This window comes from Zalophus californianus, chromosome 1 (genome assembly GCF_009762305.2).
Source record: "Zalophus californianus isolate mZalCal1 chromosome 1, mZalCal1.pri.v2, whole genome shotgun sequence".
NCBI lineage: Eukaryota > Metazoa > Chordata > Mammalia > Carnivora > Otariidae > Zalophus > Zalophus californianus.
This window is the reverse complement of record NC_045595.1, coordinates 58388982-58403705: the sequence shown is the minus strand read 5'-3', so window position 1 is coordinate 58403705 and position 14724 is coordinate 58388982. Positions and strand designations below refer to the sequence as shown.

At 53.0% G+C, this 14724-nt stretch overlaps 1 long non-coding RNA gene across 1 annotated transcript; it reads left to right on the top strand.

Moving 5' to 3' along the window:
- The first annotated feature begins 3198 nt into the window (after positions 1-3198).
- On the top strand, positions 3199-9016 carry LOC113918354. The gene is made up of 4 exons (XR_003518530.2): positions 3199-3275; positions 5396-5549; positions 6465-6653; positions 8906-9016. It is a non-coding gene; the product is annotated as an uncharacterized LOC113918354 (long non-coding RNA).
- The last annotated feature ends 5708 nt before the right edge of the window (positions 9017-14724 follow it).

The window sequence follows — 14724 nt, the reverse complement described above, 5'->3', positions numbered from 1 at the left end:
CTGTGTTAACCAACAGACATGGCAGAAGTAATACTATGCGACCTCCAAGACAAAATCATGAAAGGTGCTGTGGCTTCTTCTGCCGTTCTCCCTTGGAGTCCTGAGCCACCAGATGGGCTGGCAGGTTCCCAGAGGCCACCATGCTGAGAGGCTGCCCACACAACCAGCCCAGGTACAAAGACACACGGAGAGACACAGCCAGTCCCCAGTAGGTCTGGCCTCCCCTACCTCCACCTCAGCTCCTGCCTCTCCGTCTGACAGCAACCGTGGCAGACAGTCGAGCCCAGAACTGCCCAAATGGGCACTTCCCGTGAGAGATGAAAAAATGATTGTTGTAGTCTTAAGCCACTAATTTTTGGGGTGTTTTGTCACCCAGCAATAGTAACCAGAATACCATCATTGAAAGAGGGACAAACAGACAAGGAAAATGTGATTCCACAGTGAAACAGGAACAGGTACTGTACAGCAGGAGCCATGGGGCAGCTGAGAGAGGGCGGTCCAGGGAGGCTCTCGGGGTTCCTGCCAGGGGCTCCCAGGCAAAGATGCAGGCTGTGCAAAGGCCCAGACACAGGAAGGGCCTGACTTCCTCTATTTCCAACAAGTGGCTAGTGTCCCAGGAGTGAATCTGGCACAGAGATTCAAGCTTAGGCCCGTGGCACATGGCAATGAGAAGACTGGAAGAGTCTCGAACTCAGAATGAGGTCGCGCCCACATTTTAGAAAGAACATTCTGACCTATGTGTGAAGGATGGAGAGGAGGAAGCTGAAGGTGTTAGGGCAAATCTTTCTCCAGGGGAGGTCTTCGGTAACTCCTGGCACTATGTTGGCATGATCTTGTTTGGGGTGATCATTGAAAACAGGTTGGAGGAAGCCATGTGTAAGCAAAGCTGTGGCAGGTGGAACCTCTGCATGGCCAGCTCCAGGCTCCTGCCTCCGAGGTGGTAACCTGGCATCTCTCTACCTGTTACAGGGAGAACATCAGAGGCGACACTGAGGAGGGGGCTGAAAGCAAGGCATGGGCTGGGACCCAGGTCAGAAAAGGCCCTCTGAGGGGCTTCCCCATGTCTGCCCAGGCTGCCCACACAACCTGTGAGGCAGACGTCCCCATCCCCTGGTGCACTGAGATGGCCCCTGGCCCCTGAGGAGCAGTGAAAGCAATGATAGCTGGGGTCGCCAGGGAGACGGCCATGCCTGGCCACTGTGACATCTGCATCCTTTGTCACTCTTCCTGCAGGAGGTTCGGATGGGGACCCCCCCACACACACAGCTCTGTTACCTTCAGAGGCAGGCACATGATCCTGGCCTGGCCAATCAGGGATTCATTCAGAGATACTGACCTAAGCTGGGCCCATAAGAATCTGCTCTGGGACTTTGGTAAGAGCTACTGGGAGCGAAGCATGCTCTTTCTGGTGGGGTGGCCAACCCAGGGAAACAGACATGAGTTGATGATGGCCATTTCCCCCTGCTTTGGGGAATTGATATGGACTGATGTTTGTGTCCCCTTCCAAATTTCTTATGTTGAAATCCTCACCCCCAGTGGGACGGTATTAGGTGGGCTTTTGGGAAGTCATGATGGGATCGATGCTCTTCTAAGAACAGACACAGAGCTTGCTTCTCCCTATACTCTCTGCCATGTGAGGATCCAAGGAGCAGACAGGCTATCAGCAAACCAGGAAACAGACTCTCACCAGACACCAGATCTGCCAGCATCCTGATCTCAGACTTCCCAGCCTCTGAAACTGTGAGAAATAAACATTTGTTGTTTAAGCACACCCCCGGCCCCGTCAACAGTATTTTTGTTATAGCACTCAAACGAAGAAATATTTTCCTGAGCAACGCAGAAGAAAGCAGAGAAATAGAGAAAAGAGAGAGAGAGAGAGTTGATGACATCATTGTCGCACCTGGATCCAGCCATGCCTGAAGTCTACATTGGACTTCTCAGTTTTATGAACCAATAAATTCCTTTCCTTGCTTAAGTCACTCTGTGTGAGTTTCTATTACTTGCAAACAAAAAGGAGAAAAGAGCAATTACACCTGTAATGAGATGGAAAATCTTCTCATCCCCAGAATTCCTCTTGGGGATGGCACTGTCTTTATTTGGAAGAAATGTTTTTAAAAGCATTGACGCTTGAAGGTAAGAATCCAAGGGACTTGATTGTGGGGAAAATGCCTTATGGGAGAAAAGAGAGAGATGTTGTGACTTCACCAAGGGAGAGAATGCCTTGGTAGAGACCCCTCCTGGGGCCTAACCCCACCTCACCCATCCCGGGGGCAAATGCTAGTCTGAACATGCGGTAGACTGTGCTAAGGTGGAGGGGACCCCGTGATGCACCTTGATGGCAAGACTATAGGGGAACCCGGGCACTCGGTGGATGAGGTGAGGCAAGAAGGGCATCCTTTGCCAGGCCTCCCATGCTGCAGAAGGCAGATTGTGAGCACCGTGTTGTCAGATGCCCTTGCAGCTGGGGTTCTGGGTGTGATTTGTGTTTCGGCCGCTCATCCACACTGTGTGACATTCAGAATGCAGAAGAGAGGCAGAGAGGCCCTGCCAGCTTTGCTGCAGCCCAAAGCCCTGTGTCACCGTGCCTCCCCAGGAAACACAGGGCCTCTCCTGCATCCTGAGTCTACACAGGTGCATGTGGGCACTGGCTCTGTGGGTTCGGAGAGGCAGCATGCGGGGCTTTCAGGAGCTGCTGCGGGCCTGGGAGCCAGTCTCCAGAGATGGCCATATGCCCCCTCCTTCCAGGCGATGGCAGGAACAACAGGGCTTCTGTAAAGGCAGTTCTGCTATGAATACAAGGCTCATTCCGGGAGGTCCGATGGAGAGCCCCTCCTCCTGCCCCCCCCCCCCCCCCCCCCCCCGCCCACAGGGTTACAGTCCCTTCCTCCCCTGTAGGAAATCCCTTCTGCTTAGACAGAGAAAACTTGCAACTCTGATGAGGGGTGAGGACCAAGCCACCAGCTATCCTGCAGGGGCCCAGACCTTTAATAAAACCCACAAGTACCTGGTTTTAACACAAATTAGCACTTACTATGCTCCAGGTGCAGAGTTAAGAGTTTTACATATTTGGAACAGTCCTATGAGCTAGGCAGTTTGTATACCCATTTGCAGATGAGGTAACTGAGGTACAATGAGGTTGAATAACAGGTCATAGGGGGCTGGAGGGGCAGGATTTGAGTCCAGTGAGGGAGGTGTCCTGGAGCAAAAGAGACCCAGCCCTCAAGGGGTGGGGGCACAGAGCCACACAGGAGGAGCCAAGACTGGACTGTCATGAAGTAAGGGATGGAGGTTTGAGTAAAGTTTAACCAGATGGCTGAGGGGTGCAGACAAGGATTGGGGAGGGGGTAGTGGGGGAAGCAGGCAGCTGACATCTGATTACACAGCCTTGACTGAGCTAAGTCTTTGAGTAAACTCCCCTGGGGTGGGAATGGCGGTGGGGCACATGGGGATTTCTCCCTTTCCCAAATCTAGAGAAATATGTGGAATATGTGGTAACTCCCCCACCAAAATCCCAACACACACATATATATACACACACACACACCTCCAATTCCTAAGCAAAAACTTTTTTCCCCAAGATAAATACTACAACACTGGGACAGGCACAGTAATAATCTGCTCGAGACTATAAACTGGTGCAGCCTTTTTGGAAAGCAATTTGGCAATATGTAGCAATGGCCTTGCAATAGTCATAACTTCTGAACCTGCAATTTCCTTTCTAGGATCTGTCATAAGGAAATCACCTGAAATATGAGAGCTCTAGGCACCAAGATGCCCATGACAGAAACACTGAAAAACAGTGGGAAATTGGAAACAATCCCAATGCTCAGTGATAATCGTGAAACAAACTAATGGCACATCTGTGTGACAGAATATTGTGTTGTCATTAAAAAAGAGAATTAGAAAGAGTTTTTAACCGTGTGAAAAAATGTCAGGAAAGACAGGTTCCAAAGTTGAGGTCATATGTAGGATGTTCTCAACCACCGGGGAAAGTGTACCTGGAACAAAGGCTGGGAGGAAATAGACAAAATCATTCATAGAAATTGACTCACGGTCTGGAGGGACTTACTTATTTACTTCTGCTTTTTGTACTTTTTGGTGATTTCCAGGTTTTGTACAATGAGCAGTCATTGTAAAAAATAAAGGGAGGAAGAGCTCTTGCCATCTGAAGCTCCTGAGTCTCTCCTCTCAGCCCCCAGGGGAGGTGAGACAGCAGGAGGCTCACCTCTAGGAGTCTCCTGGATGGGGCTCTCAGCATGCCACTTCCACACAGCTCCAAAGAGCAACAAGACAAACAGGCTGGGACAAACAGGGACAAGGCAAACTTCTAACTTGGACCCCAAAATTCAATTGTATACATATAGGATGGGGAAGGTCCAGGCTGAAAAGAAAAAGTCACATAAAAGTAGTTTAGGGACTTTCAGCAGCCACAGGCTGACGATGAAAATCAACACTGAGATAGAGTTGCTTGGCATCTGAGGTCACATCACAAGAAGCATACTGACCAGAAAGAGGGAGGTGGCAATTAAAAGCGGGCCACATCTGGAATTTGGATTACAACTTTCCGCCCCCCAGGGCATTCTGTCAGCCCATCCCTTCCCCATCCTGGAGACAAAAGCCAGGTTTACAGGGGGTCTGGGAGGTTCCTTTCTTGCCCCTCTCTATCTGGTTGGTATCAAGGAAGTAGAAGGGGTAAAAAGAGGCTAAGAGAAGAGCTGGCCAGAAGCCAGAAAACTTGTTTCCCCACCACATCAACTGTGTAATTGGGCTAATTCTGTAGCATTTGTGCTTCTGGGCCTTTGTTTCCCTTTGTCTGTGTCGCTCCTGATTGGAACATTTGCTGTTGCTTTTGTGCATTCCTAAACCCAGTCCCCTCTGATGATGTACATGAGTGTGTTTCTGATGGATGTTTTCCAGAGCCCTTTGTTGCCTCAATTAAGGGATAATGAACAAGAATTGTTTCTATTTGTAAAACAGCCCAGCCATTTCCCACTTCCCAATTGGTGGGACAATGTGTCTTAATTAAGCACAAAGACTTGTCACTTCATCTACTGTCAAGATCCCCAGAGAGGCGGTGATGGAGGAGCCGGGAAGGGATGGGAGGCCCGGGAAGACTTGGGTGGGTCTGGAGGGGCCCGGAGAGTGCAGTGGGCAGCTCCCAGGTGGCCAGGGCTGCATCGCATCCGCTGTGGCACCAGCCCGAATCTGGTTACCAGTCCCTAGAGGAGGTGGGGCGGGCTGCCCTGGCCTGGGTACCAGAGCCCTGGCCTTGCACGCAGGGCAGGGCATTCTCCCTTCTGCTGTATGTGGTTGTTTGTCACTAAGAGCATGGTCTGGGGACACAACTTGCCTGGGTTTGGCCGCGGCTGCACACTCACTAGCCATGTATCCCCAGGCAAAGGGCACAACTCACCTAAAAGACGAGAACCAGCAAAATGATTGCAGCCCCTACCTCCCATGGAGAACGGGCAGCCCGAAGGCGCTAACACACAGAAAGCGCTTACAACAGCCTTGGAAGCAAGGAAAGCCCCAGATAAATGTGGATAAATGTGAGCAATGACATTTTTTTCTGAAAAGAGTACCCCCCCTTCCTCTGGGACCCCTCCCTGCTCCCTGGGTTTAGGAGAACAGAGTGCTGCCGGGAGCTGTTGCCGTCCCTTGTCCTTCGGAAGAGCTGGGGGCAGGCAGGGCCTGGAAGAGCGCTGGTAGGGGCCCAGGACATACCTCTTGAAGCGAGCTGTGCTAGAAGCACAAGTGACCTGTGGCCGCGCAGAAGGCAGGGACAGGCTGTCAGAAGTGCCAGCCCATCGGAAGGGCCGTGGGCCAGACACTGGCCTGTTAGCTGGGGGAGGGCGGGCCAGTGCGTGAGGGCATCCTTGGAGAGCCTGGCATGGAAGAAGGCGCAAGAGCTCAGGACAGTGGCCTTTCTCCTTGCGGGGAATAACTTCAGTAGGTCAGCGGCTGACAGGGCCATCCTGTGCCCTGCTGGAACCCACATCTCCCCAAATCCGTCCTGCTCCAGGGAAGTCAGTTTCCCAGAGCTGAGCTGCAGCCTGGTCGCACTCCCCCAGCCCATTGTTGAGGATCAGGAGTCAGTGCTTTCCAGACCCCAGGGCCCCGACCCCCTCAGGCTCCAGAAAGACTCCTGTGAGTCCCCAACCAGCTCCCAGTACATCAAAAGACCCGATCATCTGTGGAGAATAAGACCACAGTAGGTCGTGTTGCTTTGGGTAGAAACTCTCTCCACCTGAGGGGTCTCACTGGGCGTGGGGGGCTCACACTGGTCAGCTGTGTGTATTGATGATTGGCTACATGGCTCTATGGTTAATACAAATCTGTCAATAAAAGGTGCTTACTTCCTACCAAGCACCAGGCTGAGCTTTTTAAGTATGCCCCCTCACTGAAGCCCCGCCAGAGGCCCGAGAGGCGGTCATTATCACTAACATTCTCATTTTAAAAAATAGGACCATCACAGCTCAGAGGAAGCTGCCCAGGGTCACCGGGAATCTGTGGAGACAGGATCCCAACCCAGGTCTGTCCAACTTCACCACCGGCGGCTGAACCACGGGGCAGTCCTATCGCTGCTAAAAAGCTCCTGCTCTTCACGCCACAGTCGCAACAAGGCCCACTTCCTCTCTGCCGGATGAGCTGGGGTGAGAGTTGTCTATTGGGGATAAACCCCTGTGACAAGAAGGCGAAGGGAACAGGATGGGGCGGCCAAGGTGCAGTGCAAAATCCAGAAACTCAGCCAACTCAGGGGGTAGGTCTAGAGCAAATACCTCCCATCAGAGTGTCCCCCATCTGTGGGAACGGTGGGGCCTTTATCCTCTGTGTCCTGCAGGAAGGGCATAGCCTCAGGTGCCGACCCTCTGCAGCTGAGGCTGGCATGGAGAGCTGACAGCTGGAGGTCCTCTGCTGATTGCTCCCCTGCAGCTGGGGTGCACCTCCCGGTCTGCCACACGGTGTCCAGGCCCAGTGAAAAGCCTTGGATGGCTCCCCACCAGGGCAGGATCCAGCCAAGCATCTATGCCAGGCCTTCATGGTCCATGGCATCGGGCCTCTCCTGTTGGAAGCCTTCCCCTGAGCCCTCTGCTCTTCTGACCACACTCCACCCCTGCACAGTCTCCTCTGCTGTCAGTTAATTCCTCCTTACCGGCAGGCCACCAGGGATTGGGGCTGACCACCAGCCCTGCTAGGTGATGGGGTCCCCCTCCGTGCCTCATCCACCTCTATCCCCTATCCAGAGAGAGACGAAGTCTGACCCATCACTCTGGCCCCCGTGCCTAGCCCAGAGCCAGGCTCAGAGCAGCAGGGACCCGCCAGCCGGGAAAGATGACTGGAGCACTGGGGGGGCCCAAGTCCCAGTGGCCCTGAGGGCTGAGCGCTTCAGGAGATGAGAAAGTTGCTGGCAGTGAGCAGTGGGCACCACCTAAGGAGGCAGCGACTGCCTGGCCCCAGCCAACTCCAGCTGGCTGGGCGGGTGGGCGTAGCATGGCCAAACCACCCCCTTTCAAGAGAATTCCGAAAGCTAGGTTTCTAATTCAAAGACCTCAATGTTCTCAAATGTTGGCATCTGCTTTCAAATCAACAGAAACACGGGGTTGAATGGCCTCAGCCAAGCCTGCTGGCTGGCTCCCTCAAAGCCCAACTGGTTTAGGGACGAGCCTGAGGGGTGGGGCGCACAGGTCATGCAACTATAAGGACCGTGGGCTTCATTCTGAGTGAGGTGGGCCTCATGGGGAGGTTCTGCATAGGGGAGAGGCCTGCTTTGCTTACTCTGTAGTGGCCCTGGCTGCACTGCTGAGAGCAGCTGGGGCGGGGCGGTGGAGGGGGGTGGCGGTGGTGGCTCTAACAGTCATCCAGAGGGAAGAGGAGGTTGGCCATGAACTCCAAGGTTCTGGCCTCAGCAACATGGCAGTCCACCGTGACCAGAGAGGTGGGAGGGAAAAGGAAAAAAAGCGTGTGTGGTGGTGGGTCTGGAGCCTGGGTGAGCCCCAGGAGCTGTCCAGCACGCAGCGAGGGGGGGGGGGGGTCTCCCCTACCCCCTCCCTACACCTCATCGGATTAACTGTCCGCATATTTCGCCTGGGGTGGGATCTGCCCAGGACCCACGTGGCTCCTATCACTCATGTGACAGGTGCAGAAGGCCCCAGGGTTGCCATGGCGACAGAGACAATGCACTGGAGAGCACCCTGCAGTCAGCGGCGCCCCTCCCCCACTGAGGGTCGGTCAGGCAGGGGCACAGCCCCTTAATGAGCCCAGCCCCAGGGTCCCCAGGACACAGTGACTGCTGCAGGCTTTACAAAGCCCGTTGTGCTGGTGACTGGCCAATGGGTCTCTTTTTCAGCAGGGGTAGTAGGCAATTGGCAGCAATCCTCTGCCTGGGGCTTCTGGACCCTTGCTCACTGAGTGACCCAAGGACCAACTTAACTGAATGACACCTAGAAAACTCACTTAACCCCGCTGGCCAGCTCACCTGGAAAAGGTGGAGGCAGCCTCATCGGGGATGATTACTCTCCCCACGGTCTCTCTTAAAGCTTAAAGGAAAGTGGGGGTCCCTTCTTCCCACAAACCCACCAGTTCCTCTGTCCTCCTCCCTCCTCTGCCTGGCAACCCCAACCCCTCCTGACAGCCTCTTCAGACAACCTGTCCCAGGGGTCACTGTCCCTTCACATCGGGGGACAACTGTCTCCCCACCTTGACAGAAGCTTTCCATGCCTGTAAAAGGTGCCGTTGGAACATACCCAGCCAAGGACTAGAAAAAAGAAAGCTGACTTCCCGGAAAAAATCAGCCACCCCAGCTGCCTCCCTCCAGCATCCAGAGCTCATTTATCTTGCTCTCCCCTTCCTTTGTCTGTCCTCCCTCCCTGCCTCACCCCCTTCCCCTCTGCCTCCTACAAAGTAGGGCAGGCCCTGCAGCTGGCTGCCTATGTCAGGTGGAACCCGACCTTCTCTGCCGCTCCCCAGAGCATGCAGCCACACGGACTGTCACCAACTTGAGGGAAGGAAGGAAGAGCAAGGCAGAGCTGGGACATCTCACAAAGGATCCTGTCTCATTCAGTGTCTACAGTATTATGTCCATGAAGGTATGTTATTCCCATTTAAGACATGGAAACAACTGAGGCTCCCAGAGATACTGGACCACCTTTGTGACAGTCAAGGCCACACAGCTAAGGACTGAGGGAACCAGGTGTATGTGGAAAGGGGTGGTGTCCTCTTGGCCCCATTGTGGGGTTTCTCCCTTCAACTCCTAAACTTTGCAAACCCCTCATCTTCCTCCTGTTCATCTGTGTCTACAATGTAACTCAGAGATTAGAGCACAGAGCTAACAAGGCCAAGGGTATGGCCTCAATTAAGCACAGGAGACCACTGAGCTCTGACCCCAGGCTGAGCCAGACTATGCCCAGCCGTGAGGATGTTGGATACCATGTCTGAGGTTTGTCTTTTTGCACTCGGATCCCTTCCCTTCCCTGGCCCTGGCATCACAAAGCACTACATTTCCCAGGCCCCCTTGCCCTTGGTTTCCCAGTGGCTTCATCCAATGGGAGACACTGATGAAAGATGGAAGGCAGGAGAACAGCCGGAGTATTTCTGCCCTCCCAGTGGGCGGTGGGCAGGATCTCTGGTCCACTAAAACTCAACCCCCTCCAAGGTCCCAGCTGCTGCTAGGAGGCCCCCACCAGGGCTCCAGATCCAGCCAGGCCTGGCTTCTAGGCTGTGGTGACATTACCTTCTCTCTTGGGGATGGTAGTCACTAATCTCTGGCTTTATTTGATTTGCCAGCCATTGTTTGGCTTCTTAGGAATTCTATCATTTCTCTAATGAATTCCCTGTATTAAGTTCTCTTTGTTCATAAGACCTAGGGTGGCTTCTGTTTGGGGGCAGGGATCTTACTGGCACAGTTCTAGACACTCCCCACTGGAGAAGAAAGAGGGAGCCAGCCTTTGCCCTCGGAGGGAGGGGCGTGGAGCAGAAGGCATGTCTCTGACCCACAGTATTACGGTGAGGTGGCCACGGCCCACTCTGGACTGACATCCTCCTGCAGAGACGACAACTGCAAGCATCTTGGCACCTGCCTTTGTGGGCTCTTGTCCAGGTAAAGTTGAGGTAAGAAGTTGGTGGGTGCTCAGGATGAACACAAGGTGCTCTCGGCTGCCCAAGCTCCCATGCTATCATCCTCACTGCTCTCAGCCCAGGCTGCTGGTGCAGAGGTAGAACCACAGCAGGGACCACATGCCTCTACAGCCTTACCCTGGGCAGATCCAGGTAGACTCCTGAGCAAGTTCGGCAGGGTTCTGGCCGTTCCTGGGGAAAGATGACAGCTGGCAGAGAAGTGAGTTCCAGAGGGATCTCTGGGAATGCAGCGAAGTGTAGACGGAGCTCTGGAGACCTTGCTCATTTTGTCCCCTTGAAATGACAATGGTGCCTCCCTGGGGAGTGCACTGCCTGCGCAGTGCAGCAACAGAAGGAACACTGTTCCAGAGTCAGAGGGTGGGGGATTGCAAAGAGCTGGAAGAGGCCACCGGCATGGCACTGTAGCCACACAAAGCCTATGATGGCAGGGCATCTGGGGCACGGGGCCCCTACCTATCAGTCACCCCATGCAACACTGAGCAGCTCTGATGTCCGAGCATGGAATAATGTCCCTGAGAAAGAGGTACACAGAGGAAACATTGGCAAATGGAAATAAAATGCCACTTTATTGTTAGAACTCTGGCAGCCCTGGCTAAATGCGGTCCAAAGGGCATTTCTCCCTACCTACTGCCTAGACACTAACCAGCTGGCTTCCTCAGGGGCCATGTCCACGCAGCTACCCTTCCTTGGTAGCTGGCCCAACCACTGACATGGCCACAGTGTCTGATGAGCACAGGGCCCAAGTCACCCTCATCCAAAGCCTTCCCCAGGATACTCATGCTGGAGCCGGCCCCTTCAGAGATGAGGGATTCCAGTCTCTGTCTCTTGTGTGTCCATTTTCCCAAAGATGCAAACAACTCCGAAGGCTCCCAGCCCCAACCCCGTATGCAAGAACATTTGGGACCAATCTAGTACTACTTGTAACACTTCCAGATCGAAAGCAATGCTATGACTCTGGGAAGGGGCCAGGAGAGAGAAAATGAGAGAAAGAAGATAGCTTCAAGGTGTTATTTTCACCAGGAAACCATCAATCATAGACCATGGTCCATGATCCAACTGGAAAAGCCCTTTCCTCATATACATTACAGTCTTCAGGCCAAAGCAGCAGAAACAGAAATGACAAAAGGAACATAACAGAAGGATCTAGGGCAGCTGGACAGCCAGGCTTCAGGAAGGCCAGGAGCCACAGAAGAGTGGAGTCCAAGGCTATAAGAATGGGCAGGCAGCCTTTAGCATATGCTCCAAGGGAAGCATCCACGCCACCAGCTCTCACGTGTATCAGTATGAAAAAGAGAAACCACTCCAGGTCTATTGAAGAAAGGCATTTAATACAGGGGGTTGGTGATGTAGCTGATGGTGCACTGACAAGCCGAACAACCTGCCACTCCTAAGAGCAGAGAGGTGACAAGAGAAGGGGCTGGTGCTGGCTTGGAGTCTGGGGCTGCCCAGGGAGCTAGAACCCCAGCAATAGCAGCAGACAAGAGCTTCCACCTGGAAGCTAGGGCCACCATGGGAGGCACCACAGCAAGAGGGAGATTCTGACTTTCCTCATCTTCGCTAATCTATGTGTGCTTCCCACTGGTGGAATCTACTGGAAGTCAGAGAGCAAGAGAACTGGGAAGGTATCCGTCCCATGGAGAGCAGAGTGGGCAACTAATGCCAACCCAGCACCTGATGCTCCTAAATCCTGGCGGGGAAGGAAGGTATGACTGGCTTGGCTTGAATCTTGTGTCCACCCTATGGACAGAGGAACATGATGCTAGTGGAGAGACCCACCAGGGCTGACTTCATGGGGTGAGGGTGCTTCCCCAAAGGGAAATCAAGAACTTTTCCCAAAATGGGGAAAAGCAACGCAAAGCAGGCAAAAAGCACAGGCTTCCCCTAAATCCACGAGGAAGTTACCTGAGAAGGCCCCTGTCTCACAGGTATAAACTTTGCCTGTGTGCACTCCTTTGTCAAAGAAACAAGGGGCTTCCCAAGCTTCCTTCTCCCCTTAGCACTCACCCTGCCTATCTAAAGCTCTTTGGTGCCTTCTCGAGGCAATATTGTGTGGCACTTTCAGAAAGACTCAAGAGAACTGGCTGGTTTGATTCCCAGCTTGGCTGCTGAGCAAGAAACTTCACGCCCCTGTGCTTTGCTTTCCCCCTCCCCATGAAATGGGCATTAAAAATGTTTGCCCTTCCTTCCAAAGAGTTCAGTGCAGAAAAGGGGAGAAAGAGTAACTTCACAGTGGAGACACCTGACAAGGCTGACCTCAGCCAGGTGCTCAAGGTCAACACCCACAGTGATACATCATGTTGACAACATGCTCCCATGATCTGACATGATGAGAATGACCCTGTACTTCTGGGGTCTTCCTCCCCAAACCTATAACCCCAGTATTGTCATGAGGAAAGACGTCAGACAAATCTCAGTTGAGGAGCATTCTAGAAGATACCTGACCAGCGCTTCCCAAAACTAATAAGGTCATCAAAAACAGGGGAAGTGAAGGAGACTGTCAGAGCCATGAGGAGCTTAAGGAGACGCAATGGACACATGTAATGTGGTGTCTGTCATGAACGGGGTCCCAGGACAAAACAAGGACATGAGGCAAAAACTAAGGAGACCTGAATCCTCTGTGGACGTTCGTTAATGATAACATATGAGTGCTGGTTCGTTCACTGTGACAGTCGTACCTCACTGGTGTGTGGGTAACAACGGAGGAAACGGATTGAGGGTTTACAGAACTCTCTACGCTATCTCTGCAAACTTTCTGTCAATTCAAAGCTATTCTCAAATAAACAGGTTATTCAGCTTATGACATTCCTGCGTCTGCAGCTGGGTGACAAGCTGGATGAGGGGAGCCATCCATAACCCATCCCTTCAGTCCAGAACTGGCCTGTGCCCTGCCCTTCCTTGGAAGCAGGAGCCCTTCCAGTCTAACGGTACTGGCGAGGCCAGCCCCACCTTCTGCCGCCCCAATCTCCCGTTCCTCTCTCCACTTGTCTACAGCCCCAGGGGAATTCAAGGCATCTTTATTCTGGGCCATGGGGCTGCTGGCTTCCCTGCCCATAGTCAGGATGGCCAGGGGCCTGTGAGTTCTGGGGTCCATCCTCCGCTGCCAACCCTACCCCACTTGAAGAATCACCCTCTATGGGTCCCTCTGACCTGTGCCCCAAGGCCCTCCCCATGAGGCCGTTCCCCCACATCCAACATCAAGGCTGAGCCTGAAGCTGACTGCCATGGTCCTGCCCAGCTCCCCAGTACAAGCTTCACATGCCCTGACTTCACACATCTCCCTGGCATCGTGTCACCTCGGAGCATAGACCATGCCTGCTCCCCGCTGGAGTCGCCTTGTCACCTTGAGAGTCCCACCTTAATGCCCACATGTGACTCTGCTGATGGTCCGGGATCCCCCCACCCCGCCAACCCACATTTGTCTGAATGCCCATCAGTTTTTGAGTGTCACCGAGAGGGTGTCCTCCCTGGCTTCCGGGCTGAGATGCTGGGGCCACTGTGGGATTCTGGCACCTCTCTGGGACTCATTGTTGTCACCTTCTGGAATCACCCTCTCTCCTCCCCTGCACAGTATCCTTTGGCCTGGTCACCCTCCACCAGGGAGAATAGTAGCTAACACCTACTGACAGTTGATCTGTGCCAAAGCCTATGCATGTGGATTAATCCTCACACGGGCATCTGGCGTAGGTACAGATGGCACCCCCTTTCTTATGGATAAGGAAACAGAGGCATAGAGAGTCTAGTATGTGGCAGAGACAAGTTGAACTCAAACACTCTGCCTTGTGCTTCCAACGTTAACCCCTGTACTGTACAACCAAAAGTATAAATCCGAATAGTCCGGAACATTCCAAGGTAGCCTGAGTCAATTGCTGTCATGGTGGGGTGGGGGGAAGAGGGTGGTGACAGAGAAGGAACTGCCCACCCCCAGCCCAGCACACACAGTAGTCTTTGCCAGTGGGCACGACAAGCCGGTGTGGGAGGCATGTTCTGACCCCGTCTATCACCTCCCTGGGGGCCAGGAGTGATGGGCTGATGGGAGGTGACAGCCAGTCACAACGCCATTACCTCAATTGAGGTACATCTAACTGAAACATGAAACTGCAAGCGAGCATAAATTCTAGGCAGAGAGCAACTCCGCACAGGAATTTTGCAAGCATTACATGTTCTCTTTCCCTGTTGCAATCTGTATAGTTTATCTTCTGAATAACAGGGCTCATGACTGAAGAACAAGTCTCACTCGTTGTCGCTCCAGGAGGGGAAAAAAATGCCGTTCCTGACATGGCAGATATCCGGCTTTTAGACCCATACAGGGGATCTGAGCAGGGCTCTCTGGAGCTGTCCCTGTCTTCCCCTGGGTTAACTGCTGCTTTCTCCTCTTCTTTTCCCTTTTACACGTCCGCACTGAGACCTGATTTTAACCCCTGTCCATTCTTACTTGGGTTTCTTTTTTATAAAATTATTTTATTTCTTTTTTAATCACTTTTTTTTTTCATCATGACAAGTGCATTCCTTAGACCTCATCATCTATCTCACCCATCCCCCTATGCCCCTCCCCTATGGTAACCATCAGTTTGTTCTCTGTAGTTAAGAGTC